Source organism: Lagopus muta, chromosome 10 (genome assembly GCF_023343835.1).
Source record: "Lagopus muta isolate bLagMut1 chromosome 10, bLagMut1 primary, whole genome shotgun sequence".
Taxonomy (NCBI): Eukaryota; Metazoa; Chordata; class Aves; order Galliformes; family Phasianidae; genus Lagopus; species Lagopus muta.
The window spans coordinates 5,776,557-5,801,774 of NC_064442.1; the positions used below are offsets into that span (position 1 = coordinate 5,776,557).

The window sequence follows — 25,218 nt, forward strand, 5'->3', positions numbered from 1 at the left end:
ACATTTAAGGGCAAATTTCTTTACTAGGTTCACCTACATTTGGTTGTACAAAAAACTCTGCAAGTAGCCCTGTCACATTCACTTCACACACTTCTTTTGACCTTGCAAAATAATTAGCAGTAAACAGAACTGTTAGCATAATTAAGAAAATGCTGCACCAGCTACTGGTCTAGAAGCTGTTCATACATCAAGAAGTAATGGCTAACGTCATAAGAGCAATCAATATGCCTCACATGAAACTTCTTCATTAGATGATTTCACACCACTTGTTTACTTACAAGCTGTCCTTATGAAAAAGATGGCTAAGACATTTCAGCAGCATTGCTAAAATATACTCCTCCACTAAGACATGCAGTGACCTCGCATTTAGTGTAACCATGAACAGCCAAATTTCTGCCAGATACCATGCATACTCAGTTCCTTCTGTAACATCAGCTAGACAACATTTCCATTTTTCCAATTTCTATTACCTACTATTCGATATACTTGTTTCCATACCCAGTATAATGGCCAAGATAAAGAAAAGGACCTGGGTAGTCAATGTAGTATTGTTTCCCTCAAACTGGTAACCACTGGTAACATAATGACCAGTCTGGCAAACTGGTAACATTCCTGAAACCTTTGTGTTTACAAAGCTTTTACTTCAGGTAATTGCTTATGTGATACTGTATCTATTCAGAGACCAAAGCAGCAACAGACATCCCTTACTGCCAAAACTGTGGTCTCATTTTTTTGTGTCAGCTGAAAGCCTTTATTTCTGAAGTATTGAGATTGAAGACCAATGACAAGATACAGAACAGCCATGTATCAGTGCAAGTGTGCAAGACACCAACACAGTTACAAGTTCTTCAGACTGAAGTCTCTCATACTCCAAGGCTGGTATACAAGATTAGAAATTGCCTGCTGAAGAAATGGACTCCAACAGAGGGAGCTGAATGGACAGAACGAGGTTCTGGCAGATGAAACCTCAAGTTCCGTACTTCAAAGTTGATTAAAAATTTTACTTCCAAGAGTCATTAAAGATTCTGAAGATACCTCTGGTAGCTTGTGCACTAGAAGGAAAAGCAAATGTGCCCTCTGTTGACATTAAGAGCCTCCAAGTAAGTAACTAGGTGCTCTGGGCAGTCCAAAGTCCCCATTCACATTACTGCACGTTCAAGTAAGCACAGCAGTGAAAGAAAAACAACTCATGGGATCAGCAATTTCTAACTGAGAAAAGCAGTTTTCCAGGTATTTCAGATTTAAAGATTAATGTAAGATGTGACCAAGGACAGACTTCATGTACAGCTGCACTTTTCAGGAGTATTATTTTCAAAACCAACCGTAAGTCACATTTAAATAAAAAGTATCTGGAATGAACATAAGCCACGTAGATTTTACTGCACATAGCAAAGCACGTTAACTTCATTAAAGTTCCTAGTGCTTTCCTCTCCCATCTAATTAAGAAAGGAATTAAAAATCAGAAGTATTTAAAAAGTACATTAAAACATTTTTAAAGCAGGATCCATGCTAGCAGGTACCCACATACAGTACTAAAATACACTTTTCAAGACTCAAACATTCCTACATTCTTTTGCAAATTCATTTTGAATTAACAGATCTTGAAGACAACTGCCTCCAATTGGCACTTTCACATTTACCCTCTCCTGGAGGTAAAGATTACAAAATAAGGACAGAAAAATTACCCAGTGTGTAACCTGAAGCCTAATCCCTCCTCAATAGACCAGATCTGACACAGCTTATTTACATTTCAATGACAAAAAATGGGAAAACATACAACAAAATGAAAGAGGTAGATATTTCACGGACAAGTGCAACACATTAATAAATCATGCTTAGAGATCATAGCAGATGATCAGGGAAGAAAGGTAACAGTGGACAGCAGCTCAGCAAGAGTTTCAAGGAACAGCTAAAGAGAATAACATCTGCTTACAACACCTGAAGAAATAAGCTGTTTTGCATACACTTGCACAATGAAAGGTAGCTTAATAGTTTTAGAAGAACATAATGAAATTTAGAGAACAGAAGTGGTGAAACACTAAGCCAAGATCACCAAAACATGCCACACACTAAATTGAATTCCTTAAGGTTGGTCTTTTCTACTCTTTTGCTTCACGACCCAATGCACTCAGTGATAAAATACTCCAAAATGAAGTGTAACAAAAGCAGCACAAGGCCACAACACATCCTGGAGCAAATAAGGACTCTCCCCCCCACTCCTTTTTCCTTTGCGAAGAGCTCTCTCTATCTTAGTCCTCACATCACAGGAACAGAACAGAAGAAAGTGAGCGACTTGGGAGCAGTTGCTTTTCTAGCACGTGAGGCAGCTTTGATGGCATTTCGTTCTCATTAAGGTTTGGTTGCTGGAGGTTGCTGCTAACATAGCCAGTTAAAAGTTAACAGCTACTGTGTATCACTGAAACTAGGGAAAATCTGCATCTTGGAACAACATGTTTTCCAAGCTACCTGCAGCCTAAGGCAGGCACTGCTCAATGAGACACCCCTTCAAACAGGAAGAACTGCCTCCAACAAATTGCCTCTTAAAGGAACGTACGTTCTGAAGCACAGTTCCACAGGAATACAGAGCCTCCTACTAAAGTCACTTGATGCACACAAATTCAGTGGATGGCCTAAGTGAAAATGTAGCACCAAGGATGTGGAACTTTAAGCAGACAGGAAAACAAAAGGACTTGAGTATTTCCAGAGAGGGCTCCTGAGTCACAGAACGTGCCAGAGTCAGCAAACAAATCGAGACCCAACTGCTTTCAGTAAAGGAAGATGGAGACTATTCCATCCCCACCTTCACCCAGTGCAGAACTGAATAAACTCTTCTACTCAAGCCAAATGACTCAAGTCATTTTTACATGTTGACTATATGGGGAATGATTCTTAAATGAAGGTTTATCAGCTAGCAGTTTAATGCAGCAAGCTGTATCAACATTACAGCTTTCTGCAAAGCTGAAACACTCTGAAAGATGGAACAGAAACAGAATCATCATAGAAGAAAAAAGTCTACAGAGACAATTACTATCTGCTCAAAGCCACTCTCTTGAGGCTGACAGAAGCATAAAAGGACAACATGAAATGCTTGTAAGGCAAATTTATCCTGCTGTGACACTTTCCACACCATTTGTTACCTAAATTTTAAGTGCAGAGTGACAGGCATTTGTGTGTCAAGCCCTTCTAAACTAGCAAATTTATGATTCAATAATGCTCATAGATACGGAGTTCAGTGACAGAAGCAGAATATCGCAATTACATATGAAAGCTCTTCTCCAGAAAGATAGCTTTTGTTTCTTATAGCTCAGCAACAATGCTGCTGTGGTCCTCCTAAGTGAGCCTTGTACAAACACACATGCACAGCAATACATTTTCAAGGACTTCAGAATGTACTCAGTCAAAAACTTCAGCAAGTTCAACATTACAGCCATATGTTGGTTCTTTTCTTTTTTAGTTGTTTTTACAGCTAAAATGTAAAAATCATTATTAAGAATAACAACTTACCAGTGCTTCAACCAAGAGCAGTTATTTTGCTTACAGTAAATCATTTCCTCAACACATCTGCAGGAAAAACAGTATATTAAATGCTTAAATTAATAGTAAAAATAAAATAAAAACATAGACAAAGACGTAGCAGACCAGAACACACAAGCCTAGGCTTATGACAGAAGTTGAAGTTCCCCCCTTGAATAAAAACACTCCCAAGCACAAAGTATGGAAGGCACTTTTATGAAGAATCTGAACCTGAGGGATGACTGGGCAATGTGCAGTAAGAATCTGTACAATTCTCCCCCAAAAAACTATTCATAAATCTCCTAAAGAGAAAATAAACTGAGTGGAAACATGCTGAAACCGATCTGCCTTCCACATAAAAGTAATTAAAATACTCATTTCACAAATAGGTGGTATCAGTTGGATGCAGTAGGATAGTTTAACAGACTCATATGGAACAAGTTATTTGATCTGTATCTTACAAAGCTGCTCGTGATGGTCAAGTCCCAGATATGAAAACTCCATCTGGAAAATGCTTATTGGGAATCCCTACCGATAAACTCCTATTAAGAATCATGTTATGCAGAGGTAAAAAGACTAAAATAAAACCTGAAATGTCAAGACCTCACCAATTCCTCTCCTTTTCTTGCTGCATTTCATCCATACCAATCAACCTACAGTCATGAGATACAGAAGTTGCCTTCTGATGTAGAAGGAAAATACTTCTCTCATGATCTCTCAGACTCTATTTATACTAGAACACACCTTCCAACAAAGTAAAAATTAATGAACCTGTATGATGAACCATTATAATGAGGTTCATTTCCTACAGTATTATACATTCTCATCTTCAAACTGATAGCTACTCAGATGAGTAGAAAGAAAAATAAATGAACAGAGTTATTTCTCTGCTGTTACAATTCACTTGAAACAATTAACATGGGAAAAAATCCCTTTAGAAGGAAAAACTAATAAAGATCATGAGTGCACGAGTGGCATAAACATGAAGGATATCAAGATGAACATGAAATTTACATGTTTAAAACATGTACTTAAAATGATGATCCAACAGCTGTTACTAAATGAAAGCACAACATGAAGGCAATCCTAAAATGGTGGATGAGTCTGTAGAACACAACATGGTTGCCAGCTTTTGACCATTCAAGAGGCACCTGTCAGTCGTTTACTCAGAACACACATGAAAAGCTTAAGATGTGTGAACTAGATAAAGAGGCTTAATTATGTCCTTCAAATCTCCTTCTCTCCCATATCTAACATTACACTCAATAAAACAATCAAGAGTGCAATGTAATAGACGAAGACTAAGTAAAGCCAGCCATGGAAAGGTTTTCCAGTTACAGCACTCAAATCATTTCTAACAACGAAAACACATTATCTACCTTCAAGCTACTTTGTTTTCTTTAAATCTAGAGATAGCATTCATTTAAGGTAATTTCTCAGAAACTTGAATGAGGATATAAAATACGGCTTTGTAACAGCACAAAGTAAAAGCCTCCTCTACCAAAACACTCCAGTTCAGAGCTGACCAGACAGCACTCTTCCCAACTCAGCAAAATGTTGGAGAACAGATGCAGTATTTGTTGTGGTGGCACTGCTAAGAAGTAGTGAAACCTCTCTTCATTGAACAGATGAATCCATCAAACAGTGAGTTTCACAAAACACCACCAAGATACAAGTTAATGTACAGAAACAAGTGATCCTTTTTTCACTATTTTCAAACACACCCTAACAATTCAGTTTACAATTGTCGATACCCTTGAGGTATTCACTAACTATTAAATGCAGCACAAAAGCTGAATGCTTACACCAAGAGCAGCAGACTGGGCAGACAGTAAACAAAAGCTTAAGACAATTAACACATCTATTTCCTATTTAGCGTTCTTTCATACATGGCAAATTAAACAGCTCTTAATCCAACCGGTCACAGTAATTGCTGTAGATATCATGTGATTAGATTTTTAAACTAATGTGGACTTCTTTGGTAGGCTTACAGTTGCATCTTATATTTCCAGAGTACAAAGAGATGCTGCAAGTCCCCCACAGAAAACATGCTTTGAAGCACAGATGCTACTCCTTCACCAAGAGATTAGCACTAGTGTGTCCACGAAGCAGGAAAACACGTCTCCTTTCATAATGAGGCGAGACGAGCTGCTCTTAAACCACTGACTTGACATCACATTCTTTATCAGGAGAAACTAAGGAAGTATTTTTGTGAAGATGATACAACCTATAGCTGTTCCACTGGTTTTCCACATAAGCTGTCAATCCTACAAACGTTACGCCTTATTAACATGCTGCAGTGTGGTCATGAACTTAAACCTTTCCTTGAGTCCCAGTAAGGCATACCTAAATTAAGGAGCAAGCTGACACTTACTAGATGTAAACACGTTCATACAAAAACAAGAGACTCCAAAGAGGTCACAAAATCAGCAAGGGACTTTTAAAACTGTTTGTATTGTAAGTATCCATTCAGTACAAACAGCATCATGATGGCATACAGAGCATATAAAACAATTAAGACCAAATAGCTCAATTTCGTATGCATTCTAAAATGCTCAGGTCAGTCAAGATGACACAGCTCTAAGCACTTTTTAAAAGCAAGTCATTAAGAGTGGTAACTTTAGTAGCTTAAAGATATAGTATTAGGACACAAATCTTGAGTTTGACTAGATCCATTATTACCAACAAGGTCCGAATATTCTTTTATGTGAATCACAGCTCAGTCTACATAATAGACTGTAATACACCTGGCAATTCTGGCCCCTCATAACTGAAGATTCACATGGGATTTCAAGTATGCTGTGCTGCTCTTCTCAAGGTATCAGATCATTCCTACTAATTTCTACTTCTCAAACTTCTCCTCAGGCAGAGGCACAACGAAAGTCCAGAATGCACTGAACAACGTATTTCCTTTCTAATCTTTGCTGCAGTACATCCACAGAGTACGGTGTATGTCTGTTACCTGAAAACACTGACTGATTTCCATCTTGCCTATTGTCTGCAGCGAGTTACTGCTAGAAGTTCATTACAATACAAACAGATTTAAAATGCCTAAAGAAAATAGGTATTTAACTCCTCCTATACGAGCAGGCTGTTGCTTCATCCAAGCCAAGGAGAATAGCTGCACTCAGGTAAGTCTGTAAGACTGGTCTTCTTAACTTACGAGGATAAATTCTGTGTATATTTAAAAGCAAATTGTCAGGAGTATTTTTGAGAGTTCTGCTACACATCTCCAAGTAAACGCCCTTAAGCTCTGAGGTCCCGAATTTACACTGAAGGACATTAGCATCGTAAGCTGCAAAAAGGAACCAGTTAAGACAGACAAACAAGATTCCCAACTTTTAATTATACAGTGGTAAAAGCATGGCACAAATGTAACATGTTACTCTGTCTCTAAACACAGAACCTCGAAATGTAAAAAATAATAATAATAATCAAACATTGGAACACTGGTTAACTGACACTGCAAGGACAGCAAGATTTTTTTGTTCAGACTGAATGTGGGTTTAGGCTCTTAAGAGTAAAAAAAAAATTAAAATGTTGAGAAGAGAATTTCTATGTTTCTTCTGTAAAAATAGTGCGTAAAAACTCACAAACATCACCTTTAACAAATCAATACCTTCAGTTTAACTATTTCTAAAGTTTGATTAAACTGGTCGTCGTTGACAAGAATGGCAACTCCCATAAACACAGGCTTACTTCACAGTTCTGCTCATTTCAGATTCTTAAATATGTCTTACAAATAACATAAATATCAGAAAATTAGTAAAGAGCCTTAAGCATTATTTAGCATATAAAAGCAGTTCTCAAATGCACTGAGAGTGGAAAGAAAATTCAACAAGGTCTGAGCTTAAACACATCATGTTTATTTTGCTTAAAAAAATAACACATCTAGAATTAAAAACAGAAAGTCAATGGTAGAACATACCTGGCACACACAGCGTTCAATTCTGATCAAGGTCTTTTACTTGACCAGCCATCTGAATCCTCCGTATTCATTAATAGCCACTAAAGAAAAACAAAGCAAAAGAAACAAGTCTGTCAGAGAAAAAAGGCACACACAGTTTTTACCTATGGTCTTTATGTTCTTGACCAATATAAACTTCTTGAAAACATGTTGGGTGTCTTACGACTGATAAAAATTGTACCTAGAATACAAGGTAATATCTGTATTTACCAAGCATTACCATTCAGGTCTCCAAAAACGAACAAGACCCCGCAGAACGGTCTTCTGCAGAAATACCTGAAGCCTAAAGTTATTCTGTCACACACAGATGTCACCATGCGCCCAAGCATTAATGCTACAAACTTTCTGAATACAAAAAATACAGTTTTTGAAGCTGAATGCCTGTTTTCACAGGTGAAACGGGACGCATGCAGTTATCTGGGTCTACACAAATACACTGTTACCTCCCTCAAATACAACACGTGTGTATATTTACACACATACAGTCCACTTTCATAAATAACCTTAGAAAAGCTAAAGTGAAAAGAGAGGGGGCATGTATTTCATTAATTGCTGGAAGTCTACCCGTGTCTGCAGAAAGAAGGCATCCAAGAAGTCCAGACCGTTTATAAAACGCGTTCCTTCCAATTTAAGTTGAATTTTTTTGCCTTTTTTTCCCCCACAGTAGTAAAAAAGCAAAACTCACTATCATATAATTAACAATAACTGTACGTACTAACACAAGTTATAACCACTCTTACCTAAGAAAATAAGGTACCAACGATTCTTCTGGAAGCCATTCAGGAAACAAGGTATTGTTCATGGAACTCTACCTGAAAGAAAAAAAAAAATACACTCAGCATTTTGCTTTAGAAAATTAGGACAAGATGCTTGAAATTTATTTATTTTGATGATTATTAAATTAAGAAAAACTTACAAATAGCAGTAACTGCATCTTTATAACTCAACTCTAAAAATAAAAGTACGGGTGACTGTACATACTTGGCTGAAGAAAAACACAGGAGATGCAGAGTGACTGACACACAACATGCACGATCTCTATTTCTGCATGAAGAGCTGTAATCTGCTCTTCTGTCTCCTATTCCTTTGACCAAAAGATCAAATGCTTAACCACTTTAGTTTTTCCTCGGGAGTCATTTCTGTATTGCAGAACGCTTCTCAGTCCCTGCACTCTTCCCACATTAAAGTCCCTACAAGTAGGCTATGCAACGTTATTTAAAATTACTTGCTATCGCTGCAAGTTCTGAAATGGTTTCTGTCATTGGCCTCTCTGAATGCTCAGTCAAGAGTTACCTCATTTCCCCAAATAAGGTTTCCTTCGTGCCCCTCCGAATACAGTTTAAAGCCTCCAGCTCTCCGACCTTCATGAGATCCCAAACTGTGCTCCTCCACACACCCAACCCCATATCTGCATTACCTTCAGCCAACTTCCCTCCCTTTTTGTGAAAAGCCTCAACATTTAATCCTGCAGCACTCACATTTGCCATCGCTACTTCATACTCTGCAAGAAGTTTGAAATAATCCCATTCATATGTGGGTAAATTAAAAATCGTTTTCATGTTACGTTAAGGATTTAAATTATAAGACCAACATCCCACGTACACAAAAATGCACAGATATTAAACAAAATATGTTAAAAATTACAAGCAATTCATTGTGAGCGACGGCTGCTATTTTGGCTTCAGCAGCTGAAAGAAACACACCAAAGCTATTTGAAAATATGTCCCCTCACATACTAAAAAAGAGCAAAAAACTACAGCCCCCCACCTAAAGCTAGAACTTTCTTTTCTGCAAAGTCTGCATGTCAGAACCTGTTCTACACTGCAGAACTGTTGCTGGAATTACAAAGCCAGAACCCAAACCTAAAACAAAGATATGAAGCACCCTGCGTAAAGGTGATACAAGTCCAATGGCTGCTCAAACTTCTATCTCCATCTCTAAAAAAGGCCACTTTCATTGTTGCCACGATGGATTCGTGTTTGCAGAGGAAAAAAATAAAAATGTAGGTTTACCTCTAACTGCAGCATTTAAAACCTGCACGGAGTTTTATAATCTTGTACAACAGATGAATGCAATAAATATGGCTACACACAATATCCAATTAAAACTGAAGTTCTTAATATTTACCTCCTGCTTTACTGCAGTGACTTCTTACACATTTGGAATTACAGCTTTACCCCTAAATTGTTAATTGCTGAACGTAAGCCAGCACAAAACAAACATCACACATTCCATTTAAACTTGCATTTTTCAAAAGTCTTGCAATAGCTGTTGGACAACTTCTAAATTATTAACAAGCAAAACAACGATAGAAATGCTATATAAACTGAAACGACTGCAAGCTCCCTGAAAAATGCACGGACTGAACACTAGGAACAAAACTGTCACCCAATAAATGCTTTTTAAAAGCTTCTACTGTCACACGGGAACCCATTCGCCTCCGTATCGCGTAATTCCTATTTAAATAAGTACCTTCTCTCCTCCTGCCATCACCTAAATCACAACTGTAGTATTCTGCCAACTTCAAACTACAGACTTGGCACCACCGATCTTTGTTTTCCTCATGTTTGGAAGTTTTCATATTGCCATTTAAATAGCAAAATCGTATCATCCGTAATTGTTGGAGTTTTCTTTAAAGTTCAGCACCTGAACAACTGTTTCCCAAGTGCGGTATATTCCTATCCATTGTCTCAATAAAGTACCGAGCTGTCTCATCCGCAGTCTGTTTTTTTTACTTGCTGGTTTAGAAAGAGTTAAAAGCCAACACCCCACCAAAAAAACCCACTAAGTTTTATTTTTAAGAGAAAAGGACATGGCGTCTTTGTTCTTATCAACTACGAAAACATACCCCCCATCCGAGCAGCGACGGGCAACAAACGCTCTTTAAACAGACGGGAGCTTCGGGGCTAAGCACGTAACCACTGCCGTGCCACGGTCCGCACCCCCCGAGTTCTTGCCGCTGCAGCGGAGTCGTAGGGCGGCTCGGCGCTGCACGGAGCGGTGCAGCCCCGCAGCCCCTCGTCCGCCTGCCGCAGCACCGGGGCCGCCGCCCGCTGTCGCCCCTATCCACGGCTCCCCGGCCCGGGGCCGCCCCGCACGCGGGGGGCGGGGAGCGCTCCGCAGCCCGAGAGGCGGCGGGGAGGACGCGTCGTAGCGGGGCTCCCTCCGCGGCACCCCGGCCCCAAGGTCCCCTCTCGGCCCGGAGGGGCTCGGGGAGAAAAGCCGGGGTCCCCTGGGCCGCCCTCGGGGAGAGGGGCGGGGGTGGGGGGGGAGGACGGGACGGCGGGAGCGACGGCGGCCCCCTCCCCCTCCCGGCTCCAAGGACGTTTTGTTTTTCCTCCCAAGGACAAAGGACAATGAGGAGCAGGGCGGCTCGGGCACTTACCGGCGACTGCAGCCCGCTGCCGGCCGACGAGGGCCCCGAGCACGGGGCACCGCCGCCCTCCTCGCCCCGCCGGCGCCCGGGGGACGGCTCCGCGCCCGCCCGCCGAGGGCGAGGTTCGGGCAGGGCTCGGCAGCCCGGCGCCATTGCCCTTCGCCCGTCGCAGCCCTTCGGCGGCTCCCCCGGCCGCTCTCCGTCGCCCCCGGAGACCCCGCAGCACCGGGCCCGACGTGGCCGCCGAGCCCGGCACCCGGAGCGCCCGTCGGACCCCTCCGTTCCGAGCGGCGGGGAAAGCGCCCGGGAGCCGGGCGGCGGCGGCGGCTGCTTCCCCGGCCATCTTGTGCCGTGTGTGTGAGGGAGTCTCTCCCGTCTCCTCTCAACTCCTTCCTCCCCTCCCCCCCGCACAACATGGCCGCCCGCTCGCTACTCACTGCGGCGAGGAAGGGGCGGGGCCGCCCCTGCCCCCAACCTACGGCGCGCGGCGCCCCCCCCGCCGCCGCCTCCGACTACGCGTGCGCAGCACGCCGCTCTCCATTGGCCGCGCCGCGCCCTCCCCGCCGGGACCGAGGGCGCGCACCGCTCCTATTGGCCACGCCGCGCCCTCCTTCGACCTCCCCGCTCCGGGCTCGCGCGCACCCCAGCCGCCGTCTCCCGTTGGCCGCGCGCACCGCAGCTCCCCGCCTCAGAGGCCGCCGGCCGCCGCCCATTGGCTCCCGCCCGCCTCCTCGCGCCCGCCCCGCCCGCCGCGGGCTCGCGTCCCGTCCGCCCTGGCCTCCCCTCAGGGGGAAGGAGGCGGCGGGAGCCGGCCGTGAGCGCCCACCCTGCCGGCGGCCCCAACCCCACCTGGCCGGGGCATCCCCGGCTCCACCCAGCCTCGGCCCCGCTCGAGCTGAGCGCCGCCTCCTTCCCAGACGGGGTTTCGACAACCCTCAGGCGCTCACAAAGTGCCTCAGCTCTCCTTCGTCCTTGAGGCAGGACACCTCGCTTGGGCCCCTCCAGCAGCCGTGTCCGGACAGGGCCCACCTCACCACATACCGCAGAGATGTTTCTCCCTTCACCCTAGTGCCTTCTCTGAGGCCTCCACCTGCTCCACACGCCCATCCACGCAGAGAGCTGCAGGAACCTCTCACCTGCCTGCCTGCAGCATCACTGTCTACATTAGAGCCTCTCAAAAACACCACAAGCGCCCAAACACAACACAGCACCCTGCTTTTTTTAGCCAACACCATAGAAACTGGCTCATATGGCAACCTCACCGGGATGCTGTCTCCTATTTTGACTACTGCCATGGAAACCAGATACCAAGAGGATGGGAGCATCCCCATGTGCTGGCCAGCATCTGAGATGTCAGCCTGCAGTCAGTCAGTGAGGATACTGCTCTGCACCCAGCTAACGTGACAATGACATAATTAATATTTACATGCTTCAGCGATCGCAGTGAGCGATTAGCATGCCTTTCTCCTTCTGTTTGTACAGCTTACTCTGTTAAAAGCAAAAAGATGGCCCATTCTTCCCCTATTTTTAAACAGTAATGCGAGTAGGTATGGCAGCAATTAAGTCAGCAATACTGAAATGTTTGGGGAAGGCCTACAGAGAGCTAGTCCGGCACTGGAAATCATGCAATTGGACTGCAGCAGCAGTCTCCTGAATTGCAGCCCTGGAAAAGCCAGTATCTGGTCAGCTGGAAAGAATCATTCACTAATGTCCCCAAGGATAATGATTCTGAGCTGGGAGATGCATTTCTTTGCAAAATACAGAGAAACGCAGACCTCTCTGCGTAGGGTAGGTGGAGACAGTTTGTATGGCAGGACTGCACAAATCTGCTGCCTTACAGACTGTGGTGATACAGCATTAGCAGTCTTCTAAAAGCAGTGCTGGTGGCCCACATGGTGATAAAGGGAGCCTCCAGCCAAGGAAGTACTGGTGGGGCAAACACGCAGATATTGGATTCTCACTGGCAGAGCACAAAAGGCCTTTTGATTTTTCTCCACAAGCAGAATCGGAGATCTGGTTTGTTGCAAATATGGGGTACAGGGAACCTGTTCTGCAGCTTCATTTCCATTCAGATTCTTGCAAAGCAAAAGCTAATCCTCTTGCTCTCAGTGGAACTGTGCATGCATAACTGCATGCAAAGGTGCTGGCATGCACAGAACCCAGGTGCTGCCTGTGCTCCTTGGAAGAATACCAACAACGAAGAGAAGGGAAAGGCAACCACAATGAGGCACAAATCAGACAGAAGTACAGTACAGCAAAAGCACTGCTACTTACACAGGCATAGTCACTCAATGTGGAAGGACTGTCTTCACAGCAAGGATAAAGACATGAAGTTCAATATACGACTCCTAGCCTTTCTGCTGTTTCTTCCCAGAACACATTCCTAGAAAAGCATATGAAGTACGATCACTCGTGACAGCCACACGAAATGGAAAAGATCAAGTGTTTAAGACATAACTGCACTTCGTAAGAATAGTGTGGTTCTAGCCAGAATAGTTTAAGGTTATAACTGAACAAGACCTGACCTGCACGCTTATCTGATTTTCTCCAACACCCCAGGACTACCTAATGTAATAGATTATTCATCTTTAAAAACATATTTATTCCTGTACCTTCTACAGATGTATGTTTTTAACAGTCAATTACTCTACTGCGTTTAAGTATAACCAGAAAGTTACTGGAAGTCTAATATCCTAATTAAATAGAGTCAGTGGTGCTCGTTTGCTTCCTGGCCACCAAGGCAAAAGCAGCTCCAAAAAGACTGACAGAAGGATCCATTTCTCCTCCTCTTTCTTGGCTTCTAGTGAGCTGTATGTAAGGGAATGTAAGTGCAGTCACTCCAACCAGTCACTACACTCATCAGACAAATTTCGTGTTCATATATCAATGACAGACCATTTGCATTCTGTTTTCCCACTAAAACAGAAGAACAGTGCTAGTTTCCTTTCTCACACTTTCATCTCCCATGGTCAGCTCCGCATAAACACGAAATTCTTGTTCCTACCACCTCTATGGTTTCTAAATTTCTTATTTCTGATCAATTGCAATTTCCTCTATACACTGTATTCTATTCTAGACAGCACTTTCTTTTTCTGGCTTCCTGTATCATTAAACCAAATACTTCACCCATGTTTTATGAACCACATGTCAGAGAATAATGAGGCAACTTAGGGTTTCCATTACTAATTTGGGAAATGTTTTCTGAGACTGCATCTGTGGCTACAACTCCCAATTTAGGCACCCAATTTTATTCTATGAGCTTTCAACCTTCCTCCCCAGCTTCCATGAAGGTCATTATCAAACAGGATAACAGAAACCCTTCAAAAACATAAGCGATTTTGTGGTAGGCATTTAAATTCCTCCAGTGTGCTCACAGAAACTGTCACTTCATCCTAAACTAAGTCTACTCCTACATTCCATTCCTGTATATAATGTGTTAATAAAATAAACAGTGTTTTCTCTTGTGTTTCCTTCTTATTAATTCACCATTAAAAACACAGTAACACCCAGGCAGATAAAAATTACCTTTGATCACACTTCTGAAAACCTACAATTTTGGAGCAGCATGCACCAAGGCTGAGGGAACAGAGCTGCAGCTGCACTGCTCTCATTTGTGGACTTTTCACAATGACTGATATTGATTTGACTAAACTTTGACACAGAATAATGTCAATAAACAGAAAGGTAAATAGAGACAAAGTTCTTCTAAGCACAGAACCAACTTCCCTCTGTGGCTGCAAAGATTATTATGGTATATTGATCCTAGCTAAAGTTTTTTGCTACTTTCACACAGCAAGCAGTGATAGCACCAACAGTTCTAGCAGTCAGTTCATGCTGTTCATTCTACTCTGGGTCTGGAACTGGAATTCAAGCTCAGACCTTTGTTCCATCACGTAAGGAACAACTGCAAACACATCTACATGGAGGAATTTTGCATATGCCCTTTTTGCTGCTATGACTTAATGCTGAAAACGACAATTCTGTTAATATGGCACTTTTGCTAGCACTTTTATGGTGCTCCCATTTAGAACGATGAACCTTTTGAGCAGCAAGAGAAAGTTTTATTACCAAGAATAATTTGAAACAAATTTTTGTCGCTGTCACAAGCATATGGTAAAGAAAATAAATCTTTCAGTCCGCTATGCCATATTCCAGTACTTTTTGCAGCTTATTCAAAATTAAACTCTTTTAACCACAATTCAGCTCTTTTTATGTTTTCAAAGAAAAACAATTTATCAATACGAAAATAATATCATAGGAAAACGAGAAATTGAACTAATATCTTTTGTGGCATTTAGTCTCCTATCCTAAGCAATTTTTTTGACTTGTTGGTCAGAACGCAAAGAATTGATACTGTTTCTGTACACATGAAGTTGTGGTCTCAGCTCAGATTTTACATCTAAGACCACCCAAAAACCTGCCCAGCTCATTTCATTTGGTGTGAATTCCCACACACAATAAGGCAAACAGAAAAAAGGTAACTACTGCCTGGTGCTTACTGCACTTTATATTGACTTGACCAAGGAATACACATTTGTTCTTCTGGAGAAATCTAGAGCTCTTTTCTTCAAGGAGCTCTGAAATTTGAAGTTTGATGTTTTTATATATTTAGCTACTGAAGCTTATTACCACAGCTACTTGTATGGAATGCCCTGGTTTGTCAAGTTTGATTCTTAGGTAACTATTAAAATATTCTTCTTGGCTTGGCGAACTTTTATGAAAGGAGTGGGACATTGTAAAAAAAAATACTGATCAACTCCTTCCACGCACCTACTTCAACACCTGAATCTGTACAAGTGCTAACAAGTATCTCGACATGAAGAAGAATGATGCAACTCTGCTTATAACTGACATCACTTCTGAAAGCAAACAAGATTAACGTGGACATTCCCAGGAACTTTAACACCAACAGCTACAGGATGTGAAGTCAGGCTGTATCACTTGAGTTACACGCTTTAACCTCTCTGTACTGACGCTCTTCACTGCTTTGGAAACTTAGAAGACTTGATAGTCATGCAAAGGTCAGACAAATCTGCAGGGTTTAAAATGAATCTGCAATCGGTATTCTTACCATTCTGGTTGTAAATACAGTCTGCAAAGTCATAGAAGTGTTCTGCTGTGATGGGGAATGGTCATCATTTCATCTTGAGTCTGAAAAGAAAAAAAAGAAAGCATTGGCAAGGTTAGGAGAGCTGTGCCCAGCTTCATGTTTCAAAATAAAGACACCATACTCCTGTGTTCCAAGGTAACACACAGCTGATATGCAAAGAGTTAAAAACAATATTTTATAGTTTTTAAACAAAACCTTCAGAATATTTGGATTTCAAGTACAACTGAAAAAAAAAAATTAGAAGTTCTAGAAAGTTAATGCAGTATTTTTCAAACTCCAATAATTTGATATCCTACCATGACTTGTGCCCTGTACAGATTTAAATTTTACTTCCTGAAATCGTTCATCTATTCATCCTTCCAATTTGTTTTCTTCAAATGCGAGTCAGTAACGTTTGACTGCTTCAGCGTTTAAGAAATAGGGTGAGAATAGGGAAAACAGCACAAACTTGTGTTTACAGATTAAAAAAAAAAAATCAAGGGAAAAAACCTCTGTAAGATTTAATTCTTATTTTTTATTAAATCTCAATTTTTATTTTCGTCAAGGGAGACTTATGAAAGCTTTGATGACAAACACAACAAAAGGTGTTTCTTCTTGAAAAATCTCTGGAGTTCCAGGGCCACGAGGGCTCTGTGCTGCCCTTACAAACATGATGAATTTCACTCGGAGAGAGCAAGACGAATTACAGCTACTCTAGAATAAAGAAAGAAAAACAACCCAGGCCTCGAAAAATACAATACAGAATGAGATTCTTGTTCCAACCAAGTCAAACAACATAGTAACAGCCTGTTTCCATAACAATCTTCATTCCTTTCTCTTATGCACAGGTAGCACCACAGGGCAATGTATTGATTACTATATAATAGTTGTCAAAATGATGCATTATTCAGCAAATTGCCACATGCAGTAACAGGAACCACGCTTTTCTCCAAAATTATACAAGCCTACTTTTTAAATTTTATAGACAACCAGCATGACAACGCACTGCATATATAAAAGGAAAGGCTTCTTACATTCATAGCTCAAAACAAACTCCTTTATATTTGTCAACACTAGTTAGACGAGGAGAAAGCCAATTTTTGATGTAGTGATACTGTATCAGGGACGTGCTTGGATTAGAATGTCACCTCCCCAGAAACAGCTCCTGATGTTACCCATGAGGTTTTCTATTTCCTGCAGTCCATTTGCTACACGCTGGCTGCTGGCAGGGCCTCACCCAGCCTGAAACTCGAGCAGTTTTGTGCACGTCCAGCATGTTATCTATTGAGAATAAGCAGGTTTAATACTTGAAAGCAATAAATTTGCATGCTGAAACAAATGTTCTCTCTCTCTCCAACCAAGTCATCATTGGTGAAGATCTTGTCTCACTGAAATAATTCACTAAGAATTTTTTTTATATTTACTCAAAGATTTAATATTAAAAGGGTATAAAAGGTAAAAAAAAAACATATGCAGCCCAAAGAAGCACTGTCAGAACAGCACTGCCACAACATAAGGCCAGGAGCATTTTGCAAAATTAGGGCACAAGACAAGATAGCTCAGGTCAGACATCCCATCACTATCGGACTGCAAACTTCACTGCAGTTTTGCCCAGTGGAAGATCTACTTCAGGCTGTGTGTGCCCAAAAAGATCACTTATTTTCTTCAAGTCTGAATACTGGGCGCAACTAAAAGTTATTTAACTTGCTCTAGAAATTGTCTCATTTTAAAATGCAGAAACATTCAACATTTTAACAAAAGCTGTGATTTTGATCTCTTCTTGCTACTCCAGATGTATAGGCCTTAACTTGCACATCTGTGCCTTTAATTCACTCTGAGTAATTACATTTAGGTCAGTGGAATCACTCCAGCTTTTTCTTGGTGTGTCTAAATGGAATGTTGTCCTAAGGATCTGAAATGAACTGCAAGAATTTTGAGTAAGAGCAAACGTACACAAGACAAAAAAGATTCCAGAACACTTTGTGGAGGGAAACGTATGGGGAATACAAGTGTGTATATGCAGGAAATTAAGTGAAATGCTTGAATAATTCAAAATCATAACGAGCAAAATTGAAACACTGGGATTTTAATAACGGACTTTATTTTTTTTAATCCCAGTTATTAAAACATTGTGCTGCTGGCTAGAAAATCAAGTACTGATAATAAGTATTTGGAGAGAGCTTTTACTGCATGAACAAAACCTCACGTTTAAAAGATTAATAAAGGATTGTCTTTATATGCACATACACATTCAAAAATGACCAAAACTGGAACAAAAAATGAAGCTGAAGATCAATTATTTAAATGCAGAAAGTCTACTCAAGTGATGCTAAAACAGAATTAAGCTTAGGAGAAAATAGAACCTAACTGAGAGGTTCAGAAAAGTGTACTAGTATATGCTGGGAAAGTAATTTTTATAAATCACAATTACTATATTCTTTATGATAATAATGCAGTCTTACAAAAACAAACTAAAGACGTACATCAACTTTGTACCAGATCTCTATGCTGCACATGCTGCTGGCAATCGATGCACGCTGCTTTCAGGACACGCTGACCTATGGATTTAAGGTACCCCAAGTAGAATACAGATGGGCAATCAAGAAAATAATGATCCTGAGGTTGCAAAACGGCTTCTTTCCATTCTTTTTCTGTGATAAAGGAATCACTGCCTCAGGCAGTTCATAGTTGGAGACAAATTTGAAAGGAAACATTCCTTTAGAGGCAGAGACAGGGAATCGGGCACCTTGCAAAACTGAACTGCAGTTAACATGGAAGAAGCTGACTCCTGGCTTCATTTATGAGTAAAACTCTCTGAAATCCCAGTGCTGTGTACAGGTTCTTTCCTCTCCCCAACAATCTCAGCTCATTGCCCCCTGTCCTGAGCAGGGCTGGGTGCCACACAGCATGGGCTGGAGTATTTCTGTGCCAAGCATCGCTGACCAGAAGACGCTGATGGTCTGGGCAGCAAGGACAGCAGAGCAATGAGCCCTTACATGCACTGTGAAGTTCTCTAGTGGAAGCACTGATTTGCCTCTGTAACCCAGAGCTTCCCACAAACTTCACTGAAATTTGCTGGAAACACACCATTGGATCAAACGCTAAAGGCCTCCAACAGCACAGTTTCTCAAGCTCTGCCTCATTAGGAAGCCAGGATAAAAATACAGCAGCATGAAAAATAGATGAGCAGCTTTTCCTGAGTCTGAAACCAGAAAACAATGACACAAAACCAAAAATCACATGCAGCAATCTCTCCTGTATTTCCCAAATGCCAGCATTAACGCTCCCTCTCCCAGAGGCTCATTAAACAAACCAGCTGTATAACGCACTCTGAAAGGGAGAGATCCAGGAGCAAAGAAAGTAAACTCAGACACCAGAGGACAATGACAGAAACGCTGCTTTTTGCTCTAAGGATGGTCTGCTGGAGGGCAGTCAGCCTGGCCATGCTGACAAAAACCTCCACGTTCTCCCCATCTAACAGGCAGTTCTGACAGCTGCAGCCAGCCTGAGATTTTTCAATCAAAGCTATCTGTCTCAACACCTGGAAGCCACATCAGAAAGCACCGCTGTTTTGTGTACAGCCACCTTCTCCTACCGGAGCCAAATATTGCACAAAAACACCTTTTTCCTCCTGCTGAAACACCTCATCTCCCTGCACCTCGGCCGCACAGTGAGAGCCACGTTACAGCTCCGCCATTTCTGCAGCCTCTGGAGAAGACTTTTGTTTCCCGCCACTCACTTATTCCCTGAGAAAACATTTTTCCTTGCTTTCCCTTCTTGTCTTTAATTTATATGTATATAATTTATTCTTTTCTTTATCTTAAGTCTGAATCTAGAATCCTCCGCACTAAAGGAGGGCGACAGAAGGGCGGTTGTCTCGTTCCAGGCGGAGCAGCTCCGGCTCCACAACATGGCTCCTCCCGCCCCGCTCCACAAAATGGCGGCGGCTCGACCCACCGCCGCCTGGAAAGGCGCAGGGCGTCCCGCAGGAGGCCGCGAACACCACTTTCTTTTGTGTTCGCTATTATTCTTCTCTCCCTGCTCTCAGCCCTGGAGGGGCGGTGCGGGCAGAACCTTCTGCACAGCCTCAGCCTGACCCGCGCAGCCGCTCCACCCCCGACTGCTGCGGGACGACGCCCCGCCGTGGGGCACAGCGGGCCGGGGCCGCGCGGTGTTGGGTTTCTCGGCGCAGCGGTTGCTCCTGCGATGGGGGAAGGGAGCAGCTCCCCCGCCCGCAGTCATCTGCTGCGAAGGGTTGGAGCTCTCGGAGCCAATTAGTCAGAGAGTTAACCGCTTCGCTGCGGGGAAACGCGAGCTTCAGGCACGGGCTCGGGGAGGTGAGGAGCTGAAAGCGCTGCAGGGACCAAACGGCCGCATCCACAACTAAAGCGCGCCAGTTCTAATGAAGCTCTAACCGTTTCCAGATCCGTGCCATCCTATGGGGAAGTGCTGCATTTCCTACGCGAACTCTCCAGGCAGAACAACACCTCTGCATGGGAGAGCAGTCATAGAACCCATCTCCCTCTAAACATATGTGTCTTCATAATCCCCTGTGCCCAGACACAGTCCTCTGTTGCTAATCGTTATTATTATTTTTTATCCCCAACTGCATTCGAACAAAGCAGACAAACAAGGTTCAGTTCCCAGCCCTTTCTTCCAGCGCCATGCCTGGGCACCTAAGGGCAACAGGCTCCCACTTGACTCGGCAGGTCAGCAGACCTATTTTTGTGCTCTCCATATTCCATGACGTACAAGAGAATATTGGATCAGACTGTCAGGGAAGCCAGGAGTGTTTACATGGCAGCACAAAATGCACTAAGCTCCCCACCTGCTGCTGGGGAGAGGCCAAAGTGCTGCAAGGCTGCTTCCACTCCAGGCAGGAGCCACAGCATATGACACACCTATTCCTACAACAATAGTCTCTCCAACGGAGAAAACGAGGTCAAATCTCCCTCCTTACCCAGGAAAAAGTTCAGAGTGTGCAGAAGGAGCTAACAGGGTTGGCACTGTGACATCTCATTTCTAAGCTCCAAGAGCAGCTCTGGCTACACTGAAGTGCAAATCTACATTCAAATAAACACTGTAGAGGGGAAGAAATGTACTGCAAAGCAAACAGCAGATTTAGGCTTGCAAGCTCTGAGCCTTGGCAGTACAAGAGCTCTCTTGTTCCTGTTGCCTCCCACAGCTGCATTCACTAAATATATCCTGCACAGAGAACTGCATTTCTCCACCCCTTTTGCAGCCCAATCACATTTGTACAAACACCACCAGGCTCCCTTGGGATGTGCAGCCAGGCAGCAGCATGCCCTAGTTACAGGCATCGTGAAGAAAGGGGGAGACTAATAACAGCTCCAGCAGGATGAGACTGTTACGGCCACGGGTTATTTCAAGAGGAATGTGTGTGCAGCTGACTGATATTTAACCATTAAAAACACAGTGCTTTCTCCCTGTAAAGATACACCTCACTCGTTTGGCTGGCCCATGGAGAGTAATCCAGTTTTAACTTCCAGCAAACCAGGGCTTTGTGGCATGTTGCTTCAAGGTGTAACAGAAGGTAAGCAAGCACAAAGCCACATGATGCATTGCAAGTCAACACCAAGCAAAAATCTACAAGCTAGAGGGATATCCAGTTTGGCACCTTTCAAAGTACTTAGATGCAACAAATAAAAATACTTTCTCTAAGTTGATGAGCCCAGTGCTACCCTCTGCTGCACAGATCACAGGGAAACGTGTTGACCAAACGTAGATAACAGCAAATTGAGGTAGAAAAGCACATGCTGCTGTTGTCCTTCCCCATACAGTTGTGGACTGTTGCATCTCTGCCTCCACGGGAGAAGACAGTGACTGAATTTTCTGTACGATCAAGGTGCTTTCCCTATTACCCCCTTATTCTGTTCTCCATATTTTCTCTGCTCTCGTATCTCTTACTTGGAAAGATGTGTATTTTGGCACAATGGAGCCTCAGTCCCAGCCCCAAAAACACTGCTGTGAGCACCATAATTCCACAGCAGATCAAGTTCCAAGAGGGGAAAAAAGAAAAAGGAGGAGTCTTAGTGATTTCCTTCACTCTCAAGCTGCTAGCCAGCACGGATTTTGACCCTCTCTTGGTCCCTGCTTCTTTCTTTCCTGACAGTTTCCTATTTCTTCGACACCTCCAGCTCTTCTAGCAGCAGATTTGACAGAATCTGGTCAATTTTTCAAGCCATCTCATTTTAAGAAGTCAGTGGGAGCTGACTATGTCTTGCAATCAAACCTCACTGGAGGGAGAATTAGTAACTCGTGCATGACCTTAATCTGTAGGATTTTGTAGATAGCTTTTCTTGTGATCTCAATGCTCAGAGCTTATCATACATTCAGTCTCTATCTGCAGCCCTAGAATGTTTTGCAACAAAAAGAACCCAAATTCATTTTGATATAACTATGTGGTCACAGCAGTCCATGCTCACTACTGAATAAATATAGAGTACTTGGGAATAACTGGTAGAATTAAATCATAAATTGTAAAAAGCAAAACAGCAATACACAGATAATGAAAATATCTATTACATAAATATGGTCAGGCTTAGATATCAAATACTTGTGAAGGAAAACAGTACGAGGAATATTTGAGCAATATTTTAGCATCATCTTTTTCCATTTTGCAAACATAATAGGAAGAACCTAAGCTCCTGCTGAAGCATCCACATGAAAAGCCTTATTTTCAAAGGTAGCAATAGCTCCTGAGGTATCCAAACCCTTTGAAATCAGATGAACCATTCGCAACATGGCCACAGGTCCCTAAGCTTAATTAAACAGTTGAAAGCTACAAAAGTTGGAAGACTGTGCTGTGTTCTGTTGTTTTCCCTGCCCGTTCTCTCCTCTGCTTTTCTCACCCTCCTTAAACAAATCAGCCTCAAAGACCATTCTAGTGTCATGTGGAAACTGAGACGGCTTTCATTAGTCACATTGCTGTGGAAGAACCCTGAGCAGTTCCTGCTGCAGTGGTTATACAGAACACAAGCCCTGACCGCTGGGGACAGAAGTCAGGATACTGTGGCAGAACCACAGTATCAAGGCAGTGCTTCAGAGAAGAATGGGCAATGCCAGCTCGTTTTGCATGCTCTGACCTAGATAATTCTATGGGATCCTACGGACTTACGAGTGCATGCAAAAATGGGTATTCCCTCCTGCATGTTTCTACAAGATAGAGAAATGAAAAATACAAAAGCTGATGTTACGACTGAGAGGCAAAGGAGACCCAGGAGCGTGTGCTGCCCTCAAAACCACTGCAGTTCTGAAAGCAAACAAAGTTTTAAGAAACCAAGATCTAGGGTCGCATTCCTCAGACAAAGCAGTGACTCACCCACATTCCTGACTGCTCCAACAAGAGGCGAGTCCTGCTCCTGGCGGACCAGATCCCCTGCACTGCACTGTGCCAAGCAATGTCCAGCACTGGCAGCACATTGGAGCTGATGCAGAAGGGGCCAAACCAGTGTTAGCAAGGGGCCCCCTTTGCTGCTGGGTTAGCTGGAAAATTCTTGAGCCCAGACCTCCTGCTTTTCATGCCTGAAAATACAGTGAAAAGGAAAACAGCCATTACTAATGATTACTTTTCAAAGGCCAAACTCATACCAAGGTTGAGTAAGATTGCTCAGAGGCAGCAGCTGAAGTTTTTCACAATCCAGGGACAGATGAGACACGTCAAAAAAAATAACTGAGCCGAGGGAGCCAGGCAGCACACAGGTGGGTAAGCTGCTGTTTCTAACCTCAAAGTTACTCATGAGGGGAAGTGTGACCTTGGGATGTAGAAGCTCAGCCCTAAGCATCTGGGCACTTGGTCATTCCCAACACAGGAGGTACACCTCACTGATGTAGGGAAAATCCTTAACAATACAGGCAGCTAACAGAAGCACACAGAAGCTGTGCTATGTGTGTGGAAAGATCCAGCCTCGCACAAATAAATGATCCCTGAGCCACCACGGCAATGCCTGTTGCACTCTCCTGGCATCAGCAGGCAGATAAAGCACATAAAGGCAGTCCTCCCTGCTGCTACACAGCTTGTCAGCAGTGCTGCAAGTATTTCAGGCATTTCCCACAGCCCTCCACAGACTGCGGCAGGGACTCGCCCAGTGGCACCCCAGGGGCTGCCCAACAAATCTGTTTAGCGAGCTGCAGAGCAGCTAATATCCATCTCGTTTATTAAATGAGAACAACAGAAGCAGGGGGATGTAAGAGATTTTGCTGGTATGATTTCTGTGACGTGACACGCTGCTTTGCAGAAGCAACTATTGCAGCGGCAAATAAGACCTCATTTTAATAAGGCAATTCCTTGCATGAAGGCAGAGAAATCATCGCAGGCGATAACTCCCAATCTATTATTATCACAATTTGGGGAGGCTCTTGGTGTTTCTAACCCCAGGCTGCTTTGGAAGGGCAGTATTTGTCACCCACCCACAGCACGAGGACAGAATCCCAATTCCACCCAGGGAGGCGGGTGCCCAGGCAACGCAGCAGAATCGGTGCTTGCTGCGCTCCGGCCTCCGCAAACAATTCTTGCCACGTAGGCAAGAGAGAGCAGGGCAATGGAAAATTACTGCGGGCTTTTTCTTAAAGGGCGAGAATCCCCTTTAAGCAGGGAAGGTTGGTCTGCAGTGCGTCAGCGGCACGCTGGGGCGTTAATAAGGCAGGGAGCATTTGCATGGTATTTCAGCAGACTGCAGTGGTAGAAATGCAAAGCAGAGAGCTGAGCAGCGAAGAGGAGACATGGTAGATCTGCTTTCAGCATGGCCTCAGAGATGGCAACCCATGCATGGTGCAGTTAACAGTAGCCATGAGCTGAAGTCACAATAACGCTCTGCCTCAGCTGCAGGAGTCCTTAAGAAAAAAACAATCTCACTTCCCCAGTCACAAGGCTTTTATCAGCTGCTTTGAAAAATCGTGGCCATCTTTACCTCCAGTTTCAAGTGAAAAAGAGGCCAATTTCTTAAGGCAGCCCTGCGCCTGCCTACCTTAAAGCCAAACTAAAGAGCCATGCAAATAGCTGTAATAACACTACGACCCCATTTAAACTGCATGCTACTGCTGGGTGAAAATCAGACGTTAGAGATTGCAGACTTACCAATGGGACAGGACTACACTCCTCTAATAGGCAGAAAGCAGTGCTGCTACACAGCCAGTAGTCTTTCACATCTCAAAATGAGCTCCTGTAGCCATAACAAGTTTCATTTTACCACCACAAGAAACAGCACACAGTATCTACTTGCTGGGGGCACCTATAGGGAACCAGGTGCAGGG

The 25,218-nt window shown here is 43.3% G+C and overlaps 1 protein-coding gene across 16 annotated transcripts in view; it reads right to left on the reverse strand.

Annotated features, from left to right (window-relative positions):
* CHD2 (chromodomain helicase DNA binding protein 2) overlaps nt 1–25,218 on the reverse strand; it is an 82,925-nt gene that overhangs the window by 55,899 nt on the left and 1,808 nt on the right. For 6 of the 16 annotated variants that reach the window (XM_048956629.1, XM_048956630.1, XM_048956616.1 and 3 more), the window contains exons 2-8: nt 25,043–25,127; nt 23,288–23,490; nt 15,928–16,007; nt 13,131–13,239; nt 8,221–8,292; nt 7,442–7,521; nt 3,505–3,561 (exon numbers count right to left, since the gene is read on the reverse strand). The gene's annotated coding sequence lies outside the window, so the exon portion shown is untranslated. The other 10 variants (XM_048956619.1, XM_048956618.1, XM_048956621.1 and 7 more) reach the window with 10 other exon arrangements.